Source organism: Astatotilapia calliptera, chromosome 1, assembly GCF_964374335.1.
Source record: "Astatotilapia calliptera chromosome 1, fAstCal68.1, whole genome shotgun sequence".
Classification (NCBI taxonomy): Eukaryota; Metazoa; Chordata; class Actinopteri; order Cichliformes; family Cichlidae; genus Astatotilapia; species Astatotilapia calliptera.
This window is the reverse complement of record NC_137422.1, coordinates 19736592-19742450: the sequence shown is the minus strand read 5'-3', so window position 1 is coordinate 19742450 and position 5859 is coordinate 19736592. Positions and strand designations below refer to the sequence as shown.

At 38.1% G+C, this 5859-nt stretch overlaps 1 long non-coding RNA gene across 1 annotated transcript; it reads left to right on the top strand.

Annotated features, from left to right (window-relative positions):
- On the top strand, positions 1 to 3597 carry LOC113020961 (uncharacterized). The gene is made up of 2 exons (XR_003272253.2): positions 1 to 324; positions 3148 to 3597. It is a non-coding gene; the product is annotated as an uncharacterized LOC113020961 (long non-coding RNA).
- The last annotated feature ends 2262 nt before the right edge of the window (positions 3598 to 5859 follow it).

Here is a 5859-nt window from a genome sequence, read left to right as displayed (position 1 = left end):
GGGAGTCAGGAGCTGGACACTATCCGAGGTGTGATCGGGTGAGAGGCAGGAGACACCCTGCATGAGTCACCTGCCTATTTCAGGGCTAACACAGAGAGACAGACAACCACTCACATTCATACCTCTGGCAAATTAGAACCACCAATTAACCTATCATTCTCTTTGGATTGTGGGTGAAAGCCAAAGCACCACGAGAGAACCCACACAGGCACAGGGAAAACATGTTACTCCACACAGAAGGGCCCCAGCTGGGAGTGGATTTGAACCCAGGACCTTTTTGCTGTTCTCACCACTGCACCACCACGCTGGCCCTGACTCACCACAGTAGGTAGCTCTGTATGTTTGATCTGGCAGTTTTCATGCCAGATGCCTTTCATAACCTTTCATGATGGAAACCCAAAGGGATTTGTGTCTCTTTCTGTGATTGAACCGGGAAGCTTTCATGCTGTTCTGTAAATGTGTTAACAAGTTAATTAGACCACCTGTCATAAAAACAAGAAAACACAAATATTTAGAAATCTGGGAAACACTTGTTTCAAACTGGGTCCACATTGTTATACCCGGATCTGGTTCCAACATGTGGATTCACACTGAGAAGTCAGAAATGAATCAAGCATCACATCCAGTCACTGAAACGAATTCTTCTATTCATGAATGCCATTAAATAGCAATAATTTCTGCCTTTTCCTGCAAAACGGTACATTTGAAAATTTATGGATAACAACAATAGTTATATTTTAGCATAAAAAATACAATTTCAAAAAAAAAAAAAAGACATGTATGTCTGAACCCTATAAATTTATGGCAACTGAGACATAAACCTCACATTAGGTAGCGGTTTGTTAAGTACGGTACATTTAATTGTTAGTTTAGCAAGGTGATCTTTAAACGGCATATCTGAAGGAAGAGAGGGTCATAAGTAAAAACTACAAACTAGCATGCTAACTTATAATCAGCCTGAGGGGTAATGAGTTAGCTTCCTATTTTCTTCAGTTCCTGTTTTCAACAACAAGCTGCAGCTACATTTAAAGCCAGAAATAAACATATAAGGGCCACATGGTGCTCTCTGGAGCCATACTGGTGTTCTGGGACATAAAATGCAACACTGAGGTCATTGAGCATTCAGGTCACCAGGCCAGTTACCAGATAATTTATAAGCATTATGCAGCTTTAATTTACACGCAAAATGATGACATGTTACAATAAATCATACAGCAATGTTCATCATTTAAAAAAAAACAAAGTTATCCAAGAAAAATATATCTAATCGATATATCTAATAAATATGTCAGACAAGTTGAAAGGTGCTAATATTAGAAACCTGATACTGTGCATGTTTATGAAATCTGCTTCATGCTACTCTTTACCCTCACTAATGACACACTTACATCAGTGTTTTAAATGGAGAAAGCATGTTTATATTACAAACAACTAACTTGGCATTTGTACAAGAATGTAAACACTGTTTGTCTAACATATCGCCGATGTTCTTAGCTTAATGACACCCAGTCACTGAAGTGGAGAGCGAACATCTGCGAGATGTTAGGACCAATCCATTACTGCACATGACCAAAGCGCAAACGCATTTCCTCTTAAATGACTGTAAAGACATTTTAACCTGGAAACAAGCAAAGGGAGAGGACATATGGTTTTCTCCCTGCCACGTTATAGAGAACACAAGTAAATGTTCAAGCATCGACTTCATGTTTTCTGGCTCTAGCTCACTTAAAGCATGAAGACATGCAGAAATAAGGGGTAGATTAGAAACATGTGGCCACTGACTTGGAAGACAGATGATATGTGCTCAACAAGGTCATCCATTTACCTCTTCAACCAGAGTTTGGAGACCCCTGGGGATCCTCAGTGCTAAAGGTCTGAGGAGATGGGGATATCTGGCTTAGCAGGAGAAAACAAAACAAAACTACACTTTTTTTGGTCTTCATCTTATTGTAGTTCTTGTTGTATTTAATAGCATCTTAGTTTTTTTTTTTTTTTATCTCCAAACCAATGCTACTCTTTTCAAAAACTATCTAGACTGAAAATTGCACATTGTTGTAATTTCTGTCTTAGCGCTCTGGTCTGGTTTGGTAATAGACATTTAAAATCAAAAGAAGGACTCAGCAACATCGTAGGCCATAAATAAAAAATAAAACTGTAAGAAAAGTGTAAATGTCGTGGCTTTTTATTGGAACAACGGTGTGATGCAGTCTGACATTGCAGTATAGATAAAATACTAGTAGATATTGAAAGAGTCTGCCACAGAATTTGGTCAGTAAAATAAACAGGAAGGTGAGTCAGTCTTTGGGAAAGATTATGAGATGGAAGAAGATGTTAGGAGAATCTTTAACATTTGAGAAACTGAATCCTGGTCAGTCCAACATGACACCGCTGGCTTCAGAAGCCTCTAAGATGCCACATATCCACGCAGACATTTGTTCAGCTCTTCCACGTTTTATGTTGCTCTTCTTGAAGTGTTCATATTGTATTTTATTACTTGGAGTATCCTACAAAGAGTGCTGCTGCAGATGTTTGACACACTATATGGACAAAAATATTGGGTTACACTTCTTAGCCTGTGAATTTAGGTGTTTTCAGTCTTATGGCCTCAGCTGTATAAAGTAATGTGACCAGCCTTGTAGTCTGACTTGATAAAGATTTGTGAAAGAATGTCTCGTTTTAAATAGCTGACTGAACTGAACTGAATTCCTTCGCTTCTAGATAGTCTATGATCAAGTGTTATTATTGCAAAGCTGAAGCATTGAGGAACACAAAGTAACAGAGGTGTAAAAGTCACCGACACTCAATGATTGCAGAGCTCTAAACCTCCACTGGCATTAACATCAGCTCAGAGCTTCATGGCATAGGTCTCTATAGACAGGCATCTCCTGTAGATGTAATGTGTCAGTGACCCAGTACTTTTGGCCAGGTGGTGTATTTATACAACTTATTATCAATAGAAGAGGATTATAAACTTTGCTCCTGTCCATGAAGAAAGACATTTATATGAAGGTTCCTCATTTATTCGTGCTTTTTTTCTCCCAACAAGAGTGAAAGACAGGAAACTCACACAGCTGTGTGAATCACATAAGATCACGAGTTTTCAGGAGGTTAAAGTAATTCAAAATCTGGCTTCATTCAATTTCACAGAAAAAAGGAAATGGTACAAAACCAGACCACACTTGGACAAGAGGCTATTCCCCAGTCACATGACTCACTTTTAGGATCCCATCCAGGCAACAAAAGAAAGAAGAAGAGGTAGAAAATGGTCCCTGTGAAACCTGACTCACAATGTGAAAACTTTAAACATAACTACACTTTGGATCTTTATTTTCTAACCAGTTTTCTTTGTGAATTGCTGTCTATCATCACGGATACATCTTTTTGATACACTTGGGTATAGTCTGTCTGTAAGATGTGAAGAGACAGGAAATGCAGTTTTTTCTTCCCATTGTCACTAAAGTGCTTGCTCACAGGGTTTTTTTTTCCATTGTGGGGTTTTCTTTGTATCATTGTAGAATCTTGACTTTATAACATAACAAACACACCGTTATGTAATGTTGTTGTGATTTGGAGCTATAAAAAATGAATTGAATTGAATTATGTGTCGGTTAAGATTTAATTCTAACGCTGACAATGAAACTTATCATTAGCTCATGAAAAGGCAAATTTAGCCCTTTAAACTTTACTTAAAAAACTTTGTTCTTTTACAATCCCTTTCTGATATGTAAAAAGCACAAAATCATGACAAGCGGTTGTTTTGGGTTAATGTAAATTCCCTCAGGGATTTTAAGACAAGTTTCCCCAAACAAACAACAGCTTAAGAGTGCAGGAGTCACAGTTTATCATCTTGCAAACAATAACTGTACTGGACAGGACTTTAGTGTTGCATGATGTGGAAAACTGTTGCAGGGAGAGAAAAAAAAGTTTGTTCACCTTCCGGCCAAGAACAACAGAAGATGGGGAAAAACTTTCCTGGTCATGGTACTTCATTCAGAGCTAAAATTCAGTGGTGCCTCATTTTATGTCCATGTACCAACACTACTCAAACAGCAAAAATGTCTTGGAAGTCGAAACACCATAAGCACAAATAAGGACCATGTATTTGAACTACATGGTTCAAATATGGTGTGACAACCTTTATAAAAACAGTCAACTCACACATACATTTAGCTCTGGAGCAGGTTGGTGGACCACTTCATTAATCACTGCCAATGACTGCCAACCTCTGAATCTGTTTCTCTTGGAGTCAAATATGAGAAAAGTTCTCAGAATCAGCTGGTGCTCTTTTTGTACAATAAACACATCTAACATATCTAAAGAATCCATGCATAATTTTATTATTGGAAAAACTGTTTTAGTTACATTTAATGACTGTATAAAAGTAATTTGGCTGTAAAAGTAATTTGATGCTTTTTAAATTGCTATATATATTTTTTCCCCACAGTAAAGGAAATCTTCACCTATACCACGTGGTGATAGTGTCACACAGGCTGGACTCAAACTTCAGACACAGACGGGGGTTTAGTGACTTTCCCAAAAAGGAGAATGTTTATAAATAATACACAAAACTTGAAACTACGAGATGTAGCTGTACGTGATACAAGTGGTGATAACTAAGGCACAGCGCAGGAAAGGGATCAGGATACGAGGTGCTGGGGTCAGAAGCTTTGAGAGCAGGTCGGAGGAAGCGTGGGGGAGAAGACTGCCGACGGGTTTCCGGTGAATAATCGTTTGGCTGTGATCCAGAGAGTCCAGAGTTCCAAACCAGAGATGATGGCAGGAGGGAAGGCAGGTGCAGCAGGTAATCTGAGTGGTGTAGTGACCAGCGATGAAAAAGGTAGGCGAGAAACTGCACAAGGTGAGTGAATGGCCCTAGAGGTATAGGGTCAGCAGAAGATAGCATCCTACCCGTTGTTTCTGGAGTTGGACACCCCTGAGCTAGAAGCATACTCTAACGGGCAAAATTAAGGGGCAAACCGTCCTACTTATTTAAATTTATGCTGGAATTATTGTGTGACAGCAGAAAGGTGCATAAACTACAGAACACCGGTCTTAAATAAAGCCAGCTGAACAGTCAACAGGTGTGGAGAACAGGCTATGAGGCGTGGAGTGGAGTTCCAGGAGTGGAACCGTGACAAAATACAACACGTGGCATAAAACATTTTTTAAATTTAAAACTTAAAGACAACAAATTTTCTCTAAATTATTAGCAGAAAAGAGATAAAACATCCAGGGTATAAATGATTGTTACTTTCATTTTATGTCATCAGCATTAGACTTAATGATGCACAACGTTGGTCATAGAAAAAATAATTTTAACAAAGGGGGATTTGAGCTTTAGATTGTGACACTTGAGTTGGTTTAAGTTTTAACACACTTTAAGTATGTGTTGTCAGCCCTGAAAATGTCCTGTTATGAGTGGTGAAAAATGTTGGAAAAATAACAACATTATGCACTTCAAGAGGCTGCAACGCACAGTTTTCATAGTATGATGGTAAAATTTTACTTTTTTAATGAAATGTACCAAAGTAATTGTAGAAAAATCACAACTGATATTAAGGTTCAGGTGGCTGGATTTACTGATTTATTTCATAAACTGACTGGAAGGTTAACCGACAAGCAAGCAGTGTTGAAAATTACTCACTTATCAAACAGCTGATGATAAAGGGAAGAGCCAATAATTGTAGCTTTAGTTCATTCTGTAAATACTGGAACTCACTGAAGGGTGATGAGAAGTAATAATATATTAAAAGTAAATTAGTATATGAAAATGTGAAGGTAAATGTTAATCATTGTGGAAGATCATTATTATATAGCCACGAAATTAAAACTTGTTTGCAAGAAAATAAGCTGCCAGTG